This window comes from Phoxinus phoxinus, assembly GCF_949152265.1.
Source record: "Phoxinus phoxinus genome assembly, chromosome: 4".
NCBI lineage: Eukaryota > Metazoa > Chordata > Actinopteri > Cypriniformes > Leuciscidae > Phoxinus > Phoxinus phoxinus.
In genome coordinates, this window is record NC_136879.1 from 28,299,523 (window position 1) to 28,325,492 (window position 25,970).

The 25,970-nt window shown below is 40.1% G+C and overlaps 1 long non-coding RNA gene across 3 annotated transcripts; it reads left to right on the top strand.

Moving 5' to 3' along the window:
* The first annotated feature begins 12,056 nt into the window (after positions 1 to 12,056).
* LOC306996901 lies at positions 12,057 to 25,610 on the top strand. Of its 3 annotated transcripts, XR_013797200.1 has the most exons (4): positions 12,073 to 12,919; positions 13,625 to 13,730; positions 13,833 to 13,930; positions 24,195 to 25,610. It is a non-coding gene; the product is annotated as an uncharacterized lncRNA (long non-coding RNA). The 3 variants fall into 3 exon arrangements; XR_013797198.1 differs by lacking the exon at positions 13,625 to 13,730 and having other exon boundaries at positions 12,057 to 12,919; XR_013797199.1 differs by lacking the exons at positions 13,625 to 13,730; positions 24,195 to 25,610 and adding an exon at positions 16,082 to 17,342 and having other exon boundaries at positions 12,059 to 12,919.
* Positions 25,611 to 25,970: the final 360 nt, after the last annotated feature.

The following is a 25,970-nucleotide window of genomic DNA, read 5'->3' on the forward strand; positions in this document are numbered from 1 at the left end:
AGAATATAAAATGTGTAAAAAATGTACTTCGTACCTTAAGCTACTACTAATATATTCCTTTAAGATATGAACATGCACACTAAGTGTATTTTATGCTCTTATTAATGTGGGTATCTGAAACCTGTTAGATGGGAGTGTCCAAATACTTTTGGCCATGTAGTGTTTGTCACAGTGTTATTTTAGTATTATTTTTATATCTTTATTTGATGTATATTTAGATACTATTATAGCGCATATTCTGAATTATTTAAATTTGTATATTTTTAGTTTTCATTTTAAAATCTCCATGCGCTTTTGTCATTAAAATTTTATTTAGATGTTTTTTATTTTACTTTAATTTACTTTAGTTTTAGTAATTTAGAACTTAAAACTTATTTCAGTTAGTTGCCAAGACAATCCTAATTTTATATAACAGGCTTAACCTAACAACTAATTTTTTTTTTTGCCTTTGGTAAAGTCTGTAGACCTTCATGTTCTAAATCTATGCATACTCATGCACGCGTGTTTCCCAGCAGCAGATGGCAGTGTGGGAAACAGCCTGAGACTATGGAAAAGCAGCGCAGCCATGAGTGACAGTTAACATGACGCAGATCTCTCTCGTTTTGGCTCGGAAAGCGAGTTTATATTTAGCACCTATTTTTAAGCTGAAACATGACACATGTAGCCTAAATAAATTCCGCTTTGAATTTCATACAATGCCTTTGTCCTGCTGTGCATAAAAGGATAGGGTTTCACCAAATGGGAATGTCATTTAGTTCAGAAAAGTTCTTCCACAGCATTACAGGGGTGAATTAGCAGCGCGGTCGGGATGCTCATCATTAGTGGGTCATCAGTGGGCTATATTGACCCATCATTGGCAGATGTAAGAAAGGCCTCTTCCGCACACCATGTTCCGCATGCATTGCATACCTTACGTTTTTAGATAGGCTACATTTTTTCCCAATGAGCTTCAAACTTCAGTTTGAACTATAAAGACCGCATAATTCTAGCTGATGTTTTGTTGATGTAATCTGGACTCTGCAGATGTACAACACCTGTGTTATTTGACTTGACCTTTGTCGCTGCTACCCAGGTGTGACCATTTCCCAACCCAAGCAGCAAATATTTGTAGAAGCCTTCGGCAAATTCTTTGCTATGTGCATGACGCAGATGTAGGCCTACTAGTGAAATCTCGCTATAACAGACTTTATGTATCTCTCTTGCTCTAATTCTCTCTCTTCCTCTCTTCCCATACCTAAATCTGCTTTAATCACTCTGAATAGCTGTGACTTGGAGAAGAGCAGGTTAACGCCTTTCCCCTGGGCAGAGACATGAGGAGGACTGATGGCAGGAGATGTAATGTGGGTTGACAGGTTGCCTGGCTTGTCTGAAGAGGGCCAGATCAGGACCTTGCATTCTTCCAACTTTGATTTCACCGCGGTTGAATCGCATTCTTTGCAATCTTTACGGCTGGTTGAGAAGGAAGGAGAAACTGGCCACGTTTACCAGTGGTATTGCCCTCTCTGGTGGAGACTTGCATCAGGTTTTTTTTTTCCATTGTGCAACTTCACGCCTGTGTAGCATGATCTGTGGGCACTTAACTGCTGACTGCCATCAGATATACCAGGCACAGGCCAAAAGAGCAGGGACATTAGTTTCCACTGTTACAGTCAAGGGTTGTTGCAATGAGGAGGGATTAAATAACTAAAACACAACAGATTTAAACGCATTACACATGGTTATTTAATGCATTTCGCATATCAGGCAATCAAACTAAATTTATTTTCTAAAATTGTCTTTACGCGGCTTTCCTCGATTCGGACGGATCATTCGCTAACTCGCCCTCTAGTTCAATGATTCTCAACCAGTGGGCTGGGGGCCACTAGGGGGCCTCAAGATACTTGTGTTGATAATTGAGGTCCTTGAAGTAAAAAAAAGTTGAGAGCCACTCTACTTTCATACAAACAAGACGGACGCCGTCTCAGTTGATTGTATTTAAAAAACAGCTTAAAGCACCTCAGTATTAAATGTGCTATATGTATTTATTTTTTTGACTGTAGTAAAGCATAAAAATACCATAATATGTTTGCAGATATTTAGTAAACATACAAAGTTCACATACTTGTTTCTCTGAAAAACAATGCTGTTATACAGCAGTTATTCTACTTTGAAATGTACTTTCCAGGTTGGAATGTCTGTTGCTGTTTTGGTCTGTGTAATTCCGCCCACTGTCAAATTATCCAATAATATTTCGACACCCCGGGTTGCCAGTTGCCAGTATTTAGCTTTAAGACAATAAAAGTAAAATTATAAAATCATTTAAAGCTGTTGTGTTGGCCGTCTAGCATTTATTAAAGGTGAATGGTCTTGCGGAAGAAAATTGTTTTAGTTGCACTTCGGCTCCAAAAATAAATATGGTTCTTGGCATCAGTGTAGCTACACATGCATGGATGCAGAACATCTTATCAGCGGATGAACAAATAAATCAGTTTTGTGTTTTGAATGATCCATGGTAATTTTTCCTCCGTTATGACAAAAAACATTTATCTTCATACTTGCCCCCCACAGCCCCAGTTTCCCGCAAAATACATCCCAACAACTCTAAAATATGGCATTATCATAACTTTTATGATATATGAATAAAGTTGAGACATTATTGGATGATGGATTCTTTTGCACTCAACAATTCTTATTTTTTTATAAAAAAATTACATTGTTTAAATCTCAAATCTAAATTGTATGTTTATTTAGCCTATTTATTTGTTTGATGAGTTGGATTGTAATAAACGGGATAATATTATCCCTGTACATTATCCCTTCTTTATCCGTGAGTGAATGTAAATCATGCTTTTAAATGGAAGGTATTGCACCGTGTTAACGTACACTGCCAATTATAGTGCTGTCCTCTTTTTAGATGTGGACCTGAAGCACTCGCATGCCTGGCTCCGTAATTAATCTGTCTGATTTATTGGAAACATGCAGGGACTGCACAGCTCCTGGCTCCCGTCCTTGGGATGTCAGCCTCTGGCAGTAGAGGATATGGGGGAGGGTGGCTGGGTACCATGGGTACATCAGACATCTGTGTCTTCTGTCCGCAGGGCAGCACCTTTCCGCTTCTCTTCCTCATAACAAAGCGGTGAAGTGGGCTGGGGTGGGCCTGGCCCCTCGCTCACATGGCCATCGGTGCATTGGTCCTGGAAAAGTACAGCGCTTGTCTCCCAGCTTATTGGATGTTGTGTTTCATTACCTCCACATGAAATAGCCTTGGCCAAATGTCTCACTGCCCAAATCCTGACTCTTTCATATCTTAGGAAGAATCCGGTAGCACTTTATTTTACAGTCCTGTTCCCCATCGATACTATGAACTTATTATAGTAATTGCAATAACCAGAGGTGAACAAAGTACACAACTTCCTTACTTGAGTGAAAGTACAGATACTACTGGTCAAATATTACTCCGTTACAAGTAAAAGTTGTAAAGACTGATTTTTACTTAAGTAAAAGTACAGAAACACTAATTTTTAAAAGTACTTAAGTATCAAAAGTAAAAAGTAAATATCAATGCATTGTTTTATTATTGTTGCATTGTTGCAATACTTACAGTACCGTATGCCTCTGAATCTATGCCTGCCTACCTACCCTCATATCAATATCAAATTTATTTCTAGAACACAGTTCCAGTAGTGGGATTGAATGTGAGATAGAATAAGTGCAATAACGTCTACAATGGTTTCGGACACCCAAATGGCTATTTTTGGGCTTTTAGTATGAATATGTTAGCATTACTGTTATCTGTAAGCTAGTGTGCTCCAAAACAATGACAAAATTTGCATTTAGAAGACCAAACCCAACGTTGAAAATGAAAATCAGGTTGATGTCAGAATCCAACGTCAGATTGACGTTAATCTCCACTGTCGGACAGATGTTGTATTGTGGTTGAAAATGAAAATTGGGTTGACGTCAGAAACCAGAAGCAGTCGGGTTCTGACGTCAACCCGACTTTCATTTCCAACCAAAATCAACGTCTATCCATCGCCAGATGCTGACGTCAAGCCGACTTTCATTTCCAACCAAAAGCACTCCCTGCCACCAAAATCATCCCCTGACTGACGTTACTATTTTCTACTCAAGGACCTTGACAGAAAAGTACGATATTTGTCTTTCAAATGTAGTGAAGTTAAAGTAAAAAAGTTTCTAGGAAAAATAATACTCAAGTAAAGTATACAGATACTCAAAAAGTTTACTTAAAGGAACTTTTTGAGACTTTAGCTTATTCACCATATCCCCCAGAATTAGATAAGTCCATACATACCCTTTTCATCTCCATAACTCTGTCTGACGCACCCACCACTAGCTTAGCACAAAGACTGGAGGTAAATGGCTCCAGCTAGCATACTGTTCCCAATGAGTGACAAAATAATGCCAAATAACAAGGTCACATGAGACACAGCCATCTTCTAACCGTATACATGGGAACTATATTCTCAGAAGGCGAAGCACTGCTACTTCTGCGGAGTAATTTGCTCGCAGCACCTGAGAAGCCCTGTGGTGAGGAGCAGAGAGTTCGCTCAGAGCGTTGCGCAAATCACTCCGCCCAAGTAGCTGAGCTTCGCCTTCTGAGAATATAGTTCCCAGTATGTATACGGTTAGAAGATGGCTGTGTCTCTTGTGACCTTGTTATTTGTACACGCTGTGACTATACAAATCACAAATATGTATTTTATATTTAAATATTATTTTTTTTACAAAAAATTAATTTTTTATTGTGGTATTCCTAGGCCCTGTTTACGGCTGGTATAATGATGCGTTTTGGTCGATCGGATCACAAGTGGAAGACGCTAAAATTAAAGTGTGAATTGACCTTGTCCAGTTTTTTTTACCACTTCCAGAGGTAGTTGAAAACGCATTTGACTAGACTGCTTTCATAGTGTAAAAGTGTTCTCTCACCATTCCTGATTTCAGAGCAGAAACGAAAGCTAATGCTCTCGGTATGTTTTTCTGTTTTCTCCTGTTGTGTTCACTGTTCATATGTAAAATGCATGAGCTTATTTCGTCCATTAGATCATACATTTACCCACCCATAGACCCTCTCCTTGACAAAAGTTGTTGAACGTGAACAAAAGAGACGGATTAAAATGTAACCGGGAATGTGTCTCCCTCGTCTACTTGTGATCCGATCTACCAAAACGCATTAATAGCAGGTGTAAACAGGGCCCTAGAGATTAACCTCATCAGATAACCAATGGATAACCGTAACTAATAGAATATTGACCTTCGACCTACTGTAATTCACACACTACTTACACACAAGCATTAGTGGATCCTTTCATCTACATATAAAAACAGTACTTCCATTCATGTCCATACGAGAGTGAAGTAAACTTTTGAAGTAAACCCTTTCGACGAAACAACTGAGCCATTGCTTTCATAAAATTAGTTCCATTCATACACACACGAGTGATTTTCATTCCTATATTCCCTACAGAATCTTTAGCTGGGCCAGATGTGTTCATGTAAAAGCCTGCATTCATCTTTGAGAAGGCCTGGAACCAAATATGTCTCAATGACATTCCTTGAGGTCTATTCTCCAATCCTGACCACAATGTTACAGATTAAACCAGTCAGTGTAATGTGTTTCAACTAGCTCACATGACATGACTAAGCAAATATGTCATGCAAGACAAAAATGGAAAGAACAGGATGTGACACTCACGACATTTGAAATGAGACCAGCAATGAGAATCCAACACCATCCAGGAAGAGGTAAATCACACCCACCCTTACAACAGAGGTGCACTGCAGCAGATATTACAGGTTATGAAGATTAAAAGGATTGCCCTGGATATGAATGAGAGGCTGACGGGGCACATGGGTATTCTCAGGTGTCTGTGCTGCTTTCAGGATGAGGGTGTAGCCGGCCGCTCCGGGTACAGTGGGGCGGTGCAGTGTCACCGCTTGGCGATGTGGCACTTCCCTCCCAGCCTGCCAGGTTATGTAAATGCGTGGTGCTAAGCGGAGAGCTGTGCTATAGTTGGAACACCGGGCTCTATTTGTGGAAAATCAGCTGGGCGAACTGCTGGATCTGTGTCAGACTGTAAGATTGGCAGGTGTGTGGTAGGAGGACGGCTGCTCTTTTAGACAGGTGCTTGTGTGTATAATAGGGACAGGCTGAGCTCTTTACCCTTCTGGGAGGGGAAGCCTTACTTGAATATAGACTGACCTCACTCGAGACAACAAAAACAGTGTTGTCAGTTGACACAATCGCTTGTGACTTGTTTCCAAGGTCATCTAGGATCTTGGAGTCTGTCGTAAGTGATGTTTTTTTGCTCACATTAAGTAACGATTATTATTAAGGACAGAATTGTTTTGAAATTCCGAAGGAAAAACATTGTGCACAGCATGACACGGGTGACCTAATGGGCAAAGGCTGCTGGGATGGGAATGTGGGTCACGCACACCCAAATCACTGTCACATGCTTAACTAGCTCATATCGCACCTCCAGCCATCAGGGCCATTACATAACCTGCTGTTGATTCCACGGTACACTCGAAAACACAGCGCTGGTTCACTAATTACCAGCACTGCAGTGATGCAACAACTCCAAGGGTCCAAGTTATAAAATGATCATAGCTCTTTCAGCAGACTCTAATCTCTAAGTGTGTTGCTATGCATTCATATACTGTATATTTTTATTCAGGATAGATTAATCACTGTTCTCGATAGCAGTGATGCAATGGCGTGCTTTAACTTCGCCTGGCTTGACACGTCAAATTCGACTCCCCTCTTGCAAGGCTACACCCCGGTTTCTACTGCGTGTTGTCAGATTTTGTGTTGGTTACATTCCTTTGTTGTCTGGGTTGTCTTGATTAGTTAACATTAAACCTGAACATACTCCGATAAAGAAATCAAGGCAAAAGGTTTGGGAGCATATACATTTGCTAACTCAAACTGTTTTCAAATGGAGTTTGGCTGCTTTGAATCTGGTCAAGGAGAGCATGTAAGGTTATATGAACGAGGCTAATCATATCTGTAAGTAGGCCTTGGCCTTGCATGTGGAAAGGGAGATAAATTCCTCTCAAACTTTCACTGCCGGACAGGCCTGTTAATATGCACAAGAGCAGAGTCCACAAGGCATGGTCAATGGAACATAAGTGGAGAAAATATGATAATATTTGATAATATCAGACAGAGACAACATGTTTAAGGGGTCAAAGGGTGTAAAACACTACACTAACCTAAAAAACTGGCAGTAACATATACATTGTTTATGTGGTCCAACCTATGCATAATAAATGCATTTTAATTTTTTTTTTTTTTTAAATGTGTACACTCTTATATGTCATTGACCCATTTGTAGGGATATGTTTATACATCACGAGACATCAGACCTTTTAAAAAAGGTATGTGTATAATGAAACTACTTTAATTTAAAAAATGCTTTTAGAATTTTGGTACAATTATTTCATATTTAATCATTTTTAGCAAGCAGTTGTATGAATACGTGTAATGGAATTAACGCTGCTTACATAATCCTTTTGATTAATGAATAATTTTATGATGATTTCAGTTTGGTTCTCTGCAAACCCTAGAGACTAATACAGTTTGCCCTTTCAATGTGGTGGGTCAACATTCCTCTTGATATTTTCTCTGCCGTGTAGTCCTGACCGTGCGCTGCGCTATAGGTCTAGCTGTGTTTCATGGTAAGGCCGACTGACAGAATGCTGAATAATTCAGTTTAAACTTAATCAGGTCACACTGTTCATTTCTTTAGCTCTGGCTCAATCATAAGCTCACATACCAAAACTACCATTGTAAAATGCGTTCATGATTCATCACACCTCCCGTCCCGAAGCATTTTCACTCTTAATGTTTTCTGTAAACATAATTTTACTGTGTTAAAGGGTGTAAAAACATGATAATGCAAGTTTGCATTTAGTTCTACCTGATGATCTTATTAACGGTCCTGCTTTTCATGCTTGGATGTTAATAGCATACATATTTCACACTGTAAACAATATGAGCTTGTTGAATCTGAATGGTGCAATGTGTGTGTCATACAAATAATTAACTTGAATAGTGCTTACAATGTCTTTTCATCACATCCTACGATTTCAGGAACCTGTTAAGTCCAGCCCTACCTACATTAAACAAAGAGGATGTTCTAGAACCCCTGCCGTCAGCTTGAGAAGTACGTACTCTGAAGTTAACAGCACATGATGTAAATATAGCTAGTGCCTTGTCACTGAGGTATTGCCTTTCTGGCTTGTTGCAGCTATCCAGTTTAGAACAACATCCAGGATGTGGCTCAGATCCCCACATATTCACTCATCTGAAATTACAGAGCAATTTCTCATGCATATCCTGTGATTGTTTGAATATTTATGTTGATGTAAATCAAACATAGTGTTTATGTTTTGCTAAGTGACGCATAACTGTCATCTTTGTCCTGCTCTATCACAAACCATTATTTTTGTGTAGCCAGCGTTCATCATTGTCAGTCATGTGGTTATGTGACATGATGGCCAATGCTGAGTCATGCTGCGTCTACCATGAGTGTGTAGGTGTGGTCCTTTGAGAAAATGGCCAAAAACTGAATGTTGTGCTCAGCCGTGTCACTTTGAACAACATTCACAGTCCTCCTCGCAGGGAGGGGAACAGCTGCTGAGATTCAAGAGTGCGTATTTTACCCTTACCTACTTTTGCATGGTGAGCACTGGCTCTTTAAATTGCTGTTAAGTGTCATCTCGCACGCACTTGCCTGTGCTGAGTCATTGGGTTCAGGCTGGTTTTGTAACCTCCGCCCAGCAGGACTTCTCATTGGCTTGAGTCTTCACTCAGCCGCTTGTGTGGTTGGCTGCCAGGACCACTAATCAGTTCTCTTTTGCAAAAGGCAGCTCTTAAAGTTACAGTGGCTTCACTCTGATTCTTCTGGATGCTGTTTCACAGAAGACAGGGTGGGGTTAGTCAAAAGTTGGGGCATTTAGATAACAGTAAAACATGACACTGGCAAATAATTAAAAAAGGTTCAAATATAAACAAAAAATACGGTAAATATTGGTTTGCCGTTGATTATACGAGTATTATGGAAGGAGAAATGCAAGTTTGATGTGTTAGTGGGAACGGTTTGATCATACAAGTCAATCACACCAATGGGAAGCCAATTAATGGGTACATTACAGGGTTCATTTTACAGTATTACAACAGTACGGGAATAATATAAAAGCTACATGTAAGTCTGAATTATTGTTAAAATAGTCTCATGATCAATGCACAATTAAAACATTTTCACAGGGAAAGTACTGCCACATTCCTATTATTAGATTGCATTTGACAAACTGATATTATATATTAAAAATGGATGCCTCACTGAGAGAAATAAGATCCTCTTTAAAGAGGAGATCATTTACATAAAATCTTCTATCATGGACGTGTATTGCTGTACTCATGCAGGAAGGCACTTGCCTGGGAGTGGGCCGATAGATTCCTGGAATCCATTTAAGCGCTGGATTAATGTCCTAGGAGGGACCAGTTCTGTGCACCAGGTATATTAACACAACATTAACCATAACCATAGCATGTTCACATGGGGACAAACTGAGTAACATTTAATAACTAAATTGAAGAGGTTTGTTTTAAGTCTCTTAACAATATGATGTGTCTAAGAACATGCCCAGACAGTGGGCCGGACCTCGCATTAGTGTATTTGACTTAATCAGGATCAGACAGAGAAAGTGCCCTCCAGGACTTACACCAGATATTCTTAATGTCTGCAGTCTCTTAAGTAACAGGATGTAGGATGTCTCACAGATACCACTCGTGGAGATGAAGAAAATTTGTATGACATTTACATTTCGAATGTAGTGACTGGTTGTAATGACCTTTTTCCCAAAGCTGGTAACACTTTGTTTATATAAATAACCAATAGCCTAGATTTTAAGGAAATGTTATCCATGTGGGAACAGGACAGGAAACTTCGTCAACTGATTCACCACCTCCAACTTAGTATCCAATCAGGATACTAATTAGATCTGAAAGCATTAACTTCACTACAACTACTGGTATCCTCTACAATTATAGCTCCCTGTGTTCAGTTAATCATTTTCGATCATATATATTAATGCCTTTAAATGCATGTGGTATAAAATGTTGTTGCTGGACTTGACAGTTCCAGAGTTAGTGGCGTGGGAATGTGGAATGAAGTGGAAGGAAATGCTGTCCTTACAACTGTGATCAGGCAATTGGCCTGTAGTCATGCAGGAAAAGACCAAAAGACGCTCTCTTGCATGCAGCTTTTAGTTATGGAGTATATCAGTTTGATTAAAAAACATGCACTTTATTAGCATTTATTGACCTGAAGAAATACACGAAGAAAAGAGGTACATGGATGGAATGAGATTTTTGGCTACACATAAGCTATCATCTAAGTTCACTGTGATAATTTACTGAGGATACAGTGAAGTTATTCTTTTTGAGTTTCTTAAACTCACATCTACAATAACACTAAATAATAAGATTAATTAATTATTAATTATCCTCCTCCTGAATTCCATTCAACACAATGTTTTTCTCTATTTGGTCATTGGAGCCAAAAAAAAAGAAAAGGATGGCAAGGTCTAAAATTCTGATTGTAGAATACAAGCCTGTATTTTTTGCATTTTTGTTCAAAATTCCCTAGAATCAGCAAGCCACCAATTAAGGTTTCCGTCCACAAAATGAGCAATAGCATAGATGGCAGTCAGCTATAAATTTCACCAGAAACCTCATGGAATAATTTTTTTTATATATAGAAAATGAAAACCATTTTCCTTGCTGAGTTTTTCACCTGACTCCAGTTGCCAGTTCTGCATAACTTTAATTAATTCTGATTCATTCTATTCAATCTACTCTAATAGTAGAAATGCACACCTGTCATCTATTCATGTTGAATGAATTTCAAGTGAAAGTATCCAATAATAGGAGGATTATAGCCTGGGAAAACCCAGACCACTTCCGGCAAATTTAGATTTGCTCTGCAAGTGGGTCTGGCAAAGAGCCCATTGAAACCCATTTCCAATCCGCCGAAATCGCGGCACCAATCAGAAACGTTTTACACGATGACGACAGAGCAGAGACGGTGACGCAGATTTTGTACATTACAGAGATGGATGCCGCCGTGGAACATCACAACATCACTCGTTCGAATCAGCTATCGCGTCTGTTTCAAGCGATTTAAAATGGTCATTTTCGTTAACACAAACAGAGAATTGCTGAGAGTCTCCAGATGTTTCTCCGTCGCTCTGCATACGTCATGTCATTCATCGCTCTGATTGGTTTTAGATCTTTCCGACGTCCGTTGGTGACGCCCCTGTGGAAATGAATTGTCTATGGAGCTTTGCCAGACCCTTACTCAGTTACAACTGAGAGGGTCTGGGTTTTCCCAGGCTAGGAGGATTACAGAAATAAAGTGGGTTTTTGCTGGTCATGTGAACTCAACATGGCGGACACCATGAATGGACCTCCATTTCAATTAAAACAGCTATAGGCCTACTGATGATATGGCTGGAGTAGGCCTATTCATCTTATGTAAGTGTCCATCATCTTAAATGTATTTTGCACAAGTACTGTTTGTGTCTTTATGTAAAACCATTTTAATGAGGAAAGATTACTGAGTGCACCCTTAATAAGTCGACAATAATGTGTAGGCCTACGTGAATATGAACCTATAAAAGGCATTTGCTCACAGCTTGAGTCCCAAAAACAAGAATAAAACAACGTCTGTGGAAATGTTGAAGACATTACGCAGGAGTCTGAAATGTATCAAAGTGAAGTAAGATTTAATAGGAGTCTGAAAACAGTTATCCAGTCCTGTTCACAGAGGTGCTCAGTCATTTGCTCTTTAGAAGAACCGTGAAACGCCTGTCGGAGAGAGATAACGTCATTGGACAGTGTGCTTTACACCCTTCTGACTCAGAGCATGGCATTGGTGTGCAGGCCTGACATTCATGTTCGGTCATAAGTGGGCGTCACTTCTGTTCTTTGACGTTAGTGTTTGATTGGTCAGCTGTTGCTCTTGGCGTCACTGCGCTGCCAGCTGATCGGGAGGAGAAGCCGGTATGAGGGGAGTTGAAGCGGAGACTCAGGACGCAGCGATATGTGGGCTAGATTGTGAAATTTAGGACGGTAGTCTAATGGTGTCGTGTTGAAGTGGAGTAATTATATTGGTAATGATTTCTATAGCATTCTTGCTGTCTGAGTGGGTTAGGAATCGATATTTTAGCTGAGATCGCGCTTTAGCTCTTTCATTAAGGAGTGATTTGAGATTAAGGTGTGGCTTTCAGCAAAAAGGCGAATTTGGCTACTTAAACTGTATCAGCACTTGCATTTATTTCTTGGATTTTTAGCCTTGGTTTACACTTAGAGTAAGGCATTAAAGGGGGCGAGAGAGACTGTAAATGGGATCAGGACATGACCCTGGTCGATTCGAACTTGGGTTCCCAGAGAGCCAACCGCTTTTAAATATCGAATGTGCGCTACCTTTGTACGCCAGAGCTTCGGCTGAATTGAATCATAAGGATTTCGCGAGAATTTGATGCGCGTGTCACTGGTGAGCTATTTAAAATCCAGGAAGCATTCGATTACAGAACGAAGTCTAATCGTTCAATGACCGTTGCAACATTCTCTATATAACTTTTCGGAAGTATGTGAAACCACTTCAGAACGAATGGAATCTGTTACATTCCATTGGAGGAGATCGCGAGAGCGCTCGGTTCAGAGTTGAGCCGTACAGGGCGTGAGCCGTCCGCTAGTAGACCGTCTGAGGGGAAACCCATTGCGAAATTAAAGGATGTTGAGCGAATATTGATATCTAATAATATGTTATATCTGGGAGTCGAACAGTTTACCAGCCTGACATACGAATCGATCGACGACAGAGATCGAGAATTCTACCAGTTGAAGTAGGTAGGTGTTAAAAATTCCTCATTCAGAAGTTTTCCCTCAGACGTGTTTGTCGAAAAACTCAATGCTGCACCGATATCGATGTGACGCTATTTATTATCAACTCCAGTAAATTTGCATGTGTCAGAGAAGGCGCTGAAAATTAACAGAGTATTTTGACGACCTAAGGTAGCCTACTGACATAACGTTAACAGTGGGCGTTGATCTGCTTTCACTTATAATATCTTAAACTCGTATCGCCTGACGTAACGTTAGGCCTATTTCTTTCGTGATTTTTATTTTGCTTACTTGTTTGTATTATATTTATGCTTCTTTTTAACTTGAGTCAGATGACATAGGCCTTAAATAAATAGTTAACCTAAATTAATATATAGTAATTGTTTACTCACCGTTATGTTGTTTTAAACCTGTATATAGCTACATATTCAAGATATTTCGCTTTCAATTAGCCTAATAGAAAAATATTAAATCAAAGTAAATGGTGACTGAGGCTGTCAGACCCTCATATTCTGGCTAACGCCTCCAATTATGTTTTACTGAAGGAAAAACATTAGTGTAAGTAAAGGACCGATTTTAATTTTTTTGAACGAACTGTCACTTTAAGATAAAGCCTAATGCATGGTCTACGTCTCTTTAAAGATGAATAGCAGGTCACATGAGCAACATGATATTGTGCGATACGACAAATATCAAAATATTACTTTGTAGTTGGATAGTAGTACATAAAACACGGATTTGGTATGAAAGAACGCCTATCCTATTGATTCCTGTGAGGAGAGAGCATGGCAAATTCCTCAAGACCCCACCCTTTACGGTGCGATATTTAGCCTACGAGTTTTGTCCTCTTTTTCTCTTTAGGTTACTTGTTTAATTTTTTTGTGTCTGCTTTCTCTTACTTTTCTCTTTTCACACACAGCCTAACATCTGGAGTGAAGACCTCAGTTTAATACCAGTGTCAACACTGTCATTAAATGGATTTCTTCTTAGGTCTAAAATGACGTCCGCCTGTTAAAGGTAAGTTATGAAATATGACTTTTAGAGGTGACAAGTGGTGAGGGTGATGTGTCAGAACTGATAGCAACTAATAGCAAATAATCTTTTCAGCTTCTACAATTTTGTTATACATGAACTGAAAAAAATCTAACAGACTATTCAGATGTTGTGTGTTGTCAAATGAGTGACTAAGCAAGCTAGGTATTTTCCAAATCAGTTCCATCATATCACCAGATGATTCTTCTTTTGCACTTTTTTAATTTGTGGATGGGATTAAGCAAATTAGTGTTGACAAACATCCTTAACTCATGTTTGCGCAACTGCTTTAATGGGTTTCATTGCTCCAAATCAAAGCCATTTTTCATTTATTAATCATATTTAATCTACACCACATAATTAACTGAACAAAGAAGTATTTAGAAAAATGTCAAAGAATGTCTTTGGCTTTTTAATGTTAGGTTAAGAATATTTTTTCCTTGTTTTTGTTGCTTTTTCAGCTAAGAGTTGATTTTGAGATCTTGTTGATAAGCAAGAAATTGTCACATGACTGAACATGATCTTTGCATTTCTGCATCATGTTTTTAATACATTAGTTGAACTACATTTAAACTTCAATGGAATTTGGCATTGGAATTTTTAAATATTTTTTTTTTTATAAATCTGTATAAATTTGCGAAAAAATTAATTGCCATCTACCCTGAATGAAAGTCAATATGCCTGAATAAATTAAGGGCTGTAAAATGATGTACGACATGTCAGCCGTATACACCTTTAAAAAAGCAAGTTCAGATTGAAGTAGCTCATTAAAGAAGCAGCACAGTGCAATTTATGGGGGAAGAAAAAGGAACATCTGTTCTCTTGCCCAGGGTATTCGCCATCCGTAGGAAAGTTGGACATCTTGACTCTGCGCGAAGGTCTAATTTTCTTGCTATCTTTTAAATTGAATGAATTTAGTAAGAGTGACTCTTATTTCCTGATTCCAGTGTCTGAGCATCTAAAGGCGGCAGCGTTTTTTCTTTTTCTTTTTTTTTTTTTCAGGGAAATGTTTTTTTATGAATCCATTGTGTGGCCTTGCAGTTGCGTTCGCTACTACATTAGTTTATTCTTCATTCATGCGTGGCTGGAAAGATACCAAAATATATCAGTGGAGTTGAAGTCACAGGATGTTTGATTGCTATTCAAGGTCTCTGCTTCTCAAATACTTTTTCTGCTTAGTTTTTGACATTTATTGTCAGACTGTGTGAGGTCTTTATGAAACATTGAAATTTCATTGAAAGAATCTGTAAGGGCGAATGGACCACAGCCTGGAGCTCAGACATCTGCATGCATGGACAGATGAGGAGAAATGTCATAGCATGAAGACTTTTGGAGCCACACCCTTAGCGTTACAGTTTCGCTGTTTCTGCAGGACTCTTTGACATTTAGATTTTTTTTTTTTTACACTAATTCGTGGAGTTTTGAGAGTTTTAAGTGGTTTTTCTGAAGTCTTGGCATACATTCCTCGTTTGCCTCCGTAATTGGTGCGGTATCGTGCCGCACAGACTGTGAGTGGGTTTTTTTTTTGCAGATGAAGCTCGACTGTGACAGTGATTTGCCTGTTTGGCAGGTGGCTGTGGTTGTCTTGAGTGTGGGAGGGGAGGATCTCAGAAGAAGGTCTGCTGTTGTCTCAAGGACAGTGGAGCTTCCCGTCTGTGCAGTCCTGTGGGACCAAATGCTGGCCGCTCGGGCGGTTTGTGCCACGAGGTCTCAGGAAGTGAGCCTGTGGAGCTTCTGTCCACATTTTCACCCACAGTAACATTACGCAGTTAACTTCCTAGCAATAGCGTTTCATTGTCTTAGTAAGGAGATGATTCGGCACTGTCTGTGACTTTTAGACTTCTAGAGTGAGTTTGCCTTTGCTGTCTACCCAGAGGGACCTGTATAATCTCCCTTTGATTAAATGGGCTGCAGGCTTTGTGCTCCACACCGCCATGTAAGTGACCCAGTTTGGGGTTTTGTGCTATTGTTCTTCATTGAATTTCTGTCCTCGACATACAAGGCGGCGCATGTATGTCGCAGAGATGCCCCAAACTCTAAATAATGAGCTCATTCATTCTATACAAAGAAAATGGGCTTGTTTAAATTCTGTTGACTTCAGTCGTGGACTTTTTCTGTCTCTTTCTCTCTTTTAAGGCAGCCAAGCTAGTTCACCTCAGCGTTACAGACTGTGAGCTGGCCCAGCTCTGTGGGAGGGTGGAGTCAGTCCAGCTCGGCGTATCTCAGACAGCATGAAGGGCCTCTGCAGACAGAATGGAATTTATACCATATGTACCAGGCATCCCAAGAATGCATGGCACAGAGACTTGACCAACGGAAAGAACTGTAGAAAGCGCAGTGGAAAGGGTGAGCGCGAGAGAGAGAGGGCAGAAATGAACCTGTTGAGTATAATTCCATCAGTGTTTTCTAAAGAAATATTTAGTCTTAAGTAAGTGCGGATGGATTAGATTTCATATAGTGAAATGAAAGTGATATACAACAAAAAAACTTTGAGCCAGGATGCATTCAATTGATCAAAAGTGACTAAACACATTTTATAAGGTTACAAAAGATTTATATTTCAAATAAAAGCTGGTCTGGAAGTATCCTAAAAATAAGACGCATCACGATTTCCACAAAAATATTAAGTAACATGATGCAGTGTGATCCAGGCAGATGAAAAATTATGTCCAAACAGAATTCGACTATAAGGAATAACAAAGATTAATAAGTAAAAGATAAATGTATTGCAATATCTAATAATCTATAAAAACTGAAAAGAATCAAAGTATCGACAGTTGTAGTAGTAAATAAGTGTTGAAATAAAACAAGAACATATTTGTCCAAGGTACTCTGATGTGAGACTATTGATAGTATTTCTTTCTCAATAGATGAATAGAATAAATTGAATGTAAAGGAAGACAAGGGCCGCCTTAAGGCCCGCTCATACTAAGAACCTTATCTGTAACGATAACTTTATTCACACCTGCGGGCGATATCGTTCTGTTTATTGTAAACGGGTGCTTGTGATTTGTCGTCTGCCACTTTAAACACGTGTGCTCTTAAAGCAGAATGGATCATGATTGGCTGTCAATGTTTTTAGTGTTAATTGGCTGGAAAAAATCGTTCTGAAAGTGATCCCAACATTATTGTTTCTCTGTGCAGTTATCGTTGTAGTCATGGTTTGCACTTTGCTATTGGAAAATTGTGGACCTCAAAGGCCAGAGTTGAGAACCCCTGCTGTATTAACTAGATTGTGTGATGGAGTGGTGTCTGCTGAAAAGCATAATTTATTTGAACAATTATTGGGACATGTGAATGTTTAGGTTATGGTGACATGTCAAGGATGCATGATCAAGTTATTGATAAACTATTCTAGTTTTTACACAGTATCACTACAGAGGCAGGCCGTAAGCATCTGTGCATGACTTCCTATTAGCAGAAATATAACATCTATAAAACAGAAAGAGGGAACCTCACACTTATACCAGAACAGACTTAGACATACAAATATATGAGCATAAGCAAGCATGTTGAATAAAACCCTAATATAAGACTGACATTTAAGATGTATATAAATTAATATGAGTAATATACTTTTATGTATTTATTTATATAGATTTCTGAAGGATTGTGTAACATTGAAAACTGGAGTAATTATGCTGAAAATTCAGCTTTGACATCACAGGAATACATAACATTTTTAATAAAATGTATTTAAAATATTTTCAGTTGCAATGCTACATAGTCTTGCCAGATCAGTTGCACTCAGTCAATAAGTAACTAATTTTGGTTGAGTCGTTTGCTGTGTCAGAATAATTGCAGTGTAGATATTTCATTATTTTAATGAAATTGAATTTAATTGAACCGAAAGATTCCTATTCAGTCTGATTTGCCCATGGCACAGTATTAAAAGCATGATTGAGTCAAATCAAAGCTTTTGCTTCCTTTGCTGTGCTGGGAGAGGCAGCTGCCACTCTGATCGCTGCTAACATTGCGAGCAATGATTCAGAGTTCGACGGGTGGGGAGGGGGAGAACAGGCCATGCTTTGTCATTATAACAACCAACATTATGAAAGAAGTTTCATTTGAGTTACTTGCTTATTCATGGTTTTCCAGCTGCATCAGCTTCCTTTTGCATTTTCTGCTAATACAAAATGTAGTCCGGAGTAACTGCATTGGGGAAGAGCAGGGAGGAGGTGTGGACTTGCTGAAGCTATATACTCATGCACAGTGCGCACACGTATACTAGCAGCATGGCTGTAGCACTCCTTAAAGCAATGATATACCAGAAATATGCCTGATTCGTCAGGTTCACAGTACAGGGTTTAAATGGGTCTTTGGCTTTGCCACAAGCTGTGTTTTAAAAAATAACGAGAAGAAGCTGAAGCCTTGTTTTTAATCTTGGCCAGATGTTCTGCATTCTTTGGTGCTGCAAACTGCATTTCAGAAGAACGAGCTCAAGAACGCAAAATTACCTCCGAGTACTAAACTTCCCTATTTTTGCAGCATTCATTGCCGTTCACGTATGCATGCGTCTATGATTTTTGCGCTGTATAAGTGGGCTCATTCCCCAACACCCCCCCCCCCCCCCCCCCCCCAACAGCAGTGTAAATGTGTGGTATGCTCATCACACTCTTAAAGGCTCCAACCGCTTCCTCTGGCTATGTGTGGGTCCCTGGAGCTCTCGTTTGAGATTTATAGAATCCCAACCCCTCAGCCCTGATATTAGCAGGAGATTACATGAATTCCTGAAATGACTTCGCTTCTTCCGCGTTGCCCCACAGTCATTTCCATTGTATAACCCAGCTGGAATTTCCTCTTTTATATCAAACTGTTTTGCCTGCATGTTTTTCTGTTTGTCAAGTGGCTGGAGGAAGTAGAATAGCGGTTCGGACAAATAAGTGGTGGCTCTCGTTAGTTTCGCAACTGTCATCTTTGTGCTGGGGAAGCAGTGATGGGGTGCTGGGATGCTAATACGCCACACCCCTTTTCCTTTCCTTCTCGGTTCCTCAGAAAAATTCACTTGGTCTTCCTGCTAAGCTCAGGCTTTGGCTAGACATTTCAGATTAAGGCTAAGATTACTTTCCTTGAGCTTGTTAAACTTTCTGTGGCCATGACTTGGCTGTGACACGTTTGGATTTGTGTTCATCTGAGCTTTATATAGACAGACATTCATGTGTCTTGCCCTGTACGTCACATCCACTACCGTCCTCAATTCAACAATTTCTGGTCAGCTGGGCGAGCACGCCTGAACCAAGACAAAGTCTGGGAGCCAAAAGGAGGAGCAGGATGTATGCGTGACGTCTGTGTCCCGGACGAGCCCTCGGTACGTCTTCCTGTTTACCTCGTCGTCTTCACAAACAAATGAACGTCATCAAAAAGCTCTTTGGTTACAGGTGCGTTTTTCTCTATAGCGGTTTGTTACGATCTCTTCCCCTTCCTGGCATCTGCCGGGTTTTTTTATTCTTTTCATCTGTGCATTTGTGAATGGCATCCATTTCTCAATGTCTACACTTCTCCATTTCTCACTGTTGCCTGCCCGCCGGTTGACTCATGCTGTGATTCATGGCAGAATTACTGGAGCCGCCTCAGCATTTGAAGCATAGCTGTAGGAACGGTGATTGCCTGGCCTCTTTAGAGGGTCCGATGCAGGCACAACGATGCTTGATTAAGGACGAAGTCGAGATGCAAGTGTACATGCCACTCTGTGCATATGTAAAGGATGGTGAATAATGCACAAGACCTACGTGACACGGAGGAGAATGGGTAATGGTGCGGATGGGACAAGCTCAGACTCAGGAATCTGCCCTAAAGTCACATAAAAAATATCTTTGGACACTCTGGATTTTCTCTTTCAGAATGTCTCAAAAAGTGGCTTAATGTGGCAAACTGGCATCTGTAAAATGTGGAGGCATTTGTCTCAAAAGTTCTGTAGCCTAGCCACCAACTTCCGGTTGTAAAGACGGCCGTTTTTCCCCCCACATACAGATGATCTGCTTGCATGCTGTGTCATGTGGCATTTCATAACCAAAATGGATTCTCATATCCCTCAGGGATTTAGTGGTTTCCTTCCAGAGATTCTTACTGCATTCTGCCAGTTTATGGCTCCAACCTCGCATTTTTCCACAGTAGCATAATGACAAGAGACTTTCAACCTCTGGGTGTGGTTCTCTCTCGCGCTCTCATTTCTCATTTTCTGTACTGTACTCCCTCTGAAAGCCCCTGCTTGATGGGACAAGCATGACAGGAATGTAACATCTCCACCGTTGGCCATGTCTCTGAGCGGTGAGCTTGCACCTTTTAAAACCGATTTTCCTTCATCTTTATCTCGGCTCAGGAATGGCCATGCTCTTCTTTTGTTCAGATTCACAAAATGTCACTTTAATTAAAAATCCTCTTTTCACCCACCCCATTTGGTCACTTCCCAAATATTAATCTGAAAGCTGGAGGGAATAACTAATGCATTGATCCGTAACTCACAATTAATGTGGGGCTTTGAACGATGTAACGAATGTCGGCTAAGTCAAGTAGGTGAACGTGTCTGTTTAGACAGAGGGTGTAACAGTGCTTGCTTTGAAAATCTGACTTGTGACCTCTTCCCACTGTCTTCCAGATGTTGGGCAAGCCCGTTAAACCTAAAACCACCCTCTTTGCCAGTTGGACTGAAGCGCACCTTTGTCTTTCACCTGCCGCTCAAGCTGTTCGGTGTCTCCTGGTGATGTGAGCAAGCTGTCACTCTTGGACAGCGTCACTAGACAGCTGATGCAACAGTTTGGGTGCAATATAGAGCAATAGAAATGGAGGTAAAAAAGTGTTTTTTGACCACGCAGACTCCCATCTTGAGCCATCTTTGGGCTATTGATTAATTGGTTCATTTGAAATGGTTTCTTGGAGGGAGGAAAATGTGAGCAGACGCATACTTTACCATTTCCCTTTGCCTTGTGGGGCAGCCTGACTGTAATTGTTTGGGAAGCTTCCACAACTTTACATAAATCACTCCTTGGGAACACTGTGTTCCATGCGACAGGATTCGTAGGCATTGTGTGTTTGTATATGTCGGTGAGTCAGAGTATGTGTGTGAGAGAGACAGCAAGAGTTTAAACATGCTCCATTGTGTCCGGTGCTGACCACTTGTTAGCCTGTGGCTCTCTGAGCGTCTTGACTGGGTGGAGACATCAAACACCATGCGACGGACTAGTGAATTTTCTCTCTTCTGAGAGTGGGTTGAAGAGAAAATCTGGCTTTTCCATAACCGCATGTTATTTAGCTCCGTTTTGTCTGTGCCGCCCATTCAGTGGGTAAATCCATGGGTGTTACAACTTTAGAGAGCACATTATAGTGTGATACTGGACAGTGGTGTGTGATTGTTTTTAAGTCTTGTAACCGAAGCTGTCAGCCCTCCCTGCCTGCAGTGTCCTGGACATAGAAGGATCTTATCTCCGCCTTTAGACAAAGGACGATTCAACCGCCCTGGTGTCTGATAACAACGGGCTAAAGACTCCGCAGAAGGGGGAAGTTACATTACAACCAAATGTGATTTTTCCTTCTCTGAAAACAGCTTAGATGCGGTGAGCATCCATTTCTTCTCTGGCTTTGTTCAGACAAGATCTGTTGATGTGCAATATATCTATCGCTTTTTGTTTATCTGATCTTCTTTTTCTTAATTATTAGTTTTATATCAGTCGATATTGGATATTTTAATGAGCATGGAGATTTCCTCTACTTTTACATTTAGATTATCTTTGCCATCATTTAACGCATAGCATCTTATAATATATATTTTTTTTAACAGCATTAAACAAAGTTAGCAACAGTTGAAAACCAGGCGAAAAGCAGCGAGAGGTTTTAAAACCTTTACCATCAAGTGCTGAGGGGAATTATATGAATAAATGTATGAATGAATTTATAAGTTGTATGAATGTATCTCTGATATATATCTCTGACTGTCTTCAGAAGTTTCGATAGCATTTTCTTTATTTTACATCTGTGTAATGACTAATAAAGTCATTTTTATAAGTGCAACGCTGCTTTATGTACAGCGTTTACCAGGGAAACGGCTCTATTTCTGCTGTTCCATAAGCGCCACCTACTGTCAGAGAGTGGATTTACATTTTCATTCAGCCTGTCAGTATTTTGTGTGAACATTTTCAGCACATTCTAACAATATCTTGATGATTTTGATAACTGTGATCATTTTGGTCACTATAATCGTGATATGAAATTTTCATACCTTGTCATCTCTAGTGGCGTGTGAGAGAATATTTTCACTCGCTGGACACAGTGTGCGCAAGAAGAGGGCTGCTCTGTCACCTGAAAATGTTAACAAACATGCATGCCTTAGCAGCTGGTTAAATGTTTAATAGAAAAGTAAGCTGACCTTAAACTTCAGAATAAGTTGTGTTGTGTCTTAGTTTTGGAAATCCAAGGAAATTACTGATGTTGTTCAATCTGATTGTTTACTTTGCTGGATCTAGCAAATGGGAAAAAAAACACGTGTTAAATGAGATAAATGGTGTATGTCTAATTTTGATGCGATTAATCGCAATAAAAAGTACATCAATTGACAGACCTAGTTATTATGATTATATTCATATTATATTTTTTATTTAATTAATTTATTTTGAATGCGGTTGGTAGTTTTTGAAATGTTGTCTTTTTGCTGTATTCAGACATAACTGCTTGTGTCTGAATACACTACATTTTACTCACTCTTTCCTCATATAGTGAACTGTCACATTAGTGAAAGAGTGAACAAGACAGCTGAGTTAGACACATGAAATGAATAAAATGCGCACGAAATGTCTCCACACAAAAAAATATTTGTGTGCAGTTTGAACTCCGTCTTTGTCACTCCACTGTGTTTGTTTCTCCACCGGGCAGCTCAATGAGTATGGGCAGATCATCCGTGCTATTTGGCAGGAGCTGGCATTTCCGAGTCGTGGGTGAGAGAGAGAGAGAGAGAGTGTGTGTGTGTGTGTGTGTGTGTGTGTGTGTAAAAGAGACGGAGGGAGCAAAGCTGAATGTGTGTGGGAGTGCCAGTCCAGGGCCAGTCGTTGCTCTGCAAACTGGACCTTTTTCCGTGGTTCAGCGAGGTCAATGGGTTCATAGAGGCCATACCCGTCCAGCGCTCGTCCTTGAACTGCAGCAAAAGCGCAGAGCTTTACAGCCCCCTTTAATGCTGTGCAGATCAATGGGAAAGTGAGGCCCAGAGACAGTTTGTCTGTGAGAAAAATCAGGAAATGAAACCATACTTCATGAGCTTCCCTGAGAGAAGAATGAATGGCCTGATTTTTGGCTGCATACTGGAGATTCTTTGGTTAAATGAAGCAGACTTGTTTGGAAATGAAACTTAACCTCTAAGTCAATTGGATAAAGAGAAACTTTTAATGCGGTGTGAGTGGTTGATGTTCTCCCTGCAGAACAGTTTGAGCATGATCAAACGCACAGGCAGCGGATCTATCCGTACTCAATTATAGGCAGGAGTTGATCTGAGTGAATGAATGCTGAAGCAGAAGCAGGCCTGGAATACCTCTGAGGCAAAGAGCACATGACTAGACCTCTCGCGTTTTCTCTTTCTCTTTCTTTCATGGCTGTGGCAGTGAAAATGGAAGAACTCCATTGTTTAAACTATTCTGACATCTCTCGTTATCATATCCCATAACGATACTAATGTTAAAGAATGTAAGGATATTCCTAGCGCCAATATGTGGGTGCGTGTGTACCCTGTACCTTGCTGCGCCTTGTGGTGTTGCGGCTGTGAATGATCATATGACCTTTTTGATAATAATGTCTTGGCAATTGATGGTCATTAATATTAATCAAACCACAAATAGAGAAAATAGAACTATAAAACAGAGAATGCCAGCTGATCTTTATTTAAACTGCTGAATTATTTATTTTCTTATTGAATTAATCAATTTAGTTTTTTTTTATTCAATTGATTATTTTTTACTTGATTAACTGAAGAAATGTTTTCTAAATATATTAAAAAAAATTTTTTTTTACAATATTTTTAATTTGATTTATAACATTAAAAATGTTTATTTAGATAAATCTTTAAGTCAACATTTCATTTAGGAAGGTGTGTGTTCAATAGCATATTAGTTTTTTGCTTTGCCATCGAGACTCATGAAGTTTCACTTTATAAATAAACTTTACTTACTATACTGTGACATTTTTTTACTATTATAATAACTAACATTAAACTTAAGTGTTATTGCCCATCTTGATTCATCTCAAACGTGCCTTTCTTTCTTCATCCCTACAGATCCTGCCACGCCCTGTTCCCACATTTTCTGAGGAGATTCGGGAGCAGATTCCGGGAAGCCCACTGGCTGACCTGCAGCAGTTCTTCACTGGCAAGCTTTATGTCCTTGTGTACCAACTAAAGCTGCCAGCTGAAGAACTGTTGTGGTTGGCTCTTTCCTGGCACGTCAGCACAGAGAGATGCCGATGTGGAGGTAATGGCGTCAAGGTTCAGGCCTTTAGTTCTTCTAGACAGTGGATGAGGCCGTCTCAACCAATCTTGCACCAGACGGATCCCATTTGTGTCCCTCCAGCAAGCCTGCTCACGTGAACTGCCTGAGCGTGGCTGTTCGTACTTCTCAGGCATAAACAAAAGCTACCGTACGGGGTCCATGCTGACTCAGCCACATTCCTGGGCCGGTGAGGTCCCCTTGCCCTTATTTGGGTGTGGAGCAGGCAGGGAGTGGCATTCTGTACTCTCAACAGAGCTGACAGAGGTGGCCATCTTGCTCTTTTGCAGTAGCAAATGGTGGTGTGTGGTGTGTAGCGGTGGCAACCTTGAGTACCACTGAAAGACAAGTTCCAGTGTTCTTGTAGATGTTTTCGTGTATTCTGGAGACGTGCCCAGGCTTTGACTTGTTGAAAGACGCAGAGATCCTCCAGGGAATGACTGATGAAAGACTGCAGAGTGTATGTTACTTCCTCTTTTCTTTCCGAGGTCATTCTATGGCGTAAATATGATTTTTTTTTTTTTTGTGTGTGTGTGTGTGTTTACGTGCTTGTGCACACTATGTACGAATCTTACTTTGGTCACAAGCACAGGTCGACATATATGCACACCCTTGTCACGTCAACTGACCTTATGCAAGACGTAAACTCCTCAAGGCCGACTTCTTCAATACAGAAAACAGGATATGAAAATTCGTCCCTCTAAATCCTCCCAGCCAGATGAAAACTCTCGGCATTTAGCAGAACCAGATGCCACATGCCAGAAAAATGCTCTGTTTTTCTCCCTCCGAAGTGTACAAGAACATGCCACTCTCTCATCAAGCTCTTACATGTAACTGTACCTATAGTTCTGACACCCCCCCCCCCCCCCCCCCCCCCCCCAGGGCTTCTTCAGGTCATGGACGAAGATTGCCTGCGTGATCCGCTCTATTCTAATGTCAATCTCCCCACAAGTGCATTAAAAGATTGTTGAGGGTCGTCGTCTCATCTGCTCTTAAAGAAACAGCACACGCATAAGAAGCTCGGCCAGTGTGTGTTGCAGGTGCGCTCGTGGCAGAACCTCCCACACTAACCCTCTGTAGAGTCAGACGGTGAAGTTATCAGCTACATTTAGATTAGATTACTATGAATATCAAATGAACAGGCTTTCAATATGAACAAAATGTGATTTTCAATGATGTGCTGCACAAGTAAAGAAATAAAATGGCTTTTGGGAAAACATGCCTTGTTTATCTTCTCTTGCAATTACATATTTGATTTATATTTTGTTGTGGTTCTAAATTCTCTATGAACGTGAAGACGATTTATGCATCCTAGCTTTTCTTGAGTTGTATTTTTGAGAACTTTGCAAGGCCAAGATTCAATTTAGTGTGGTAGGTTAGGGATAATCTTCTTATGTTGGAGCCGTTTTACAGCAAGGCTGATGACCTTGTCTTCAAAAAGGTCACTTTCGAGCCTTTGTCCCACCACTTAATACAGTGGTACTAATTGATTTAACTGCTAATTTTGAAGCAAAGCACTCTTAAATCTAAATATAATTTTACTGTTTATTATTTACCATTGATTAGTG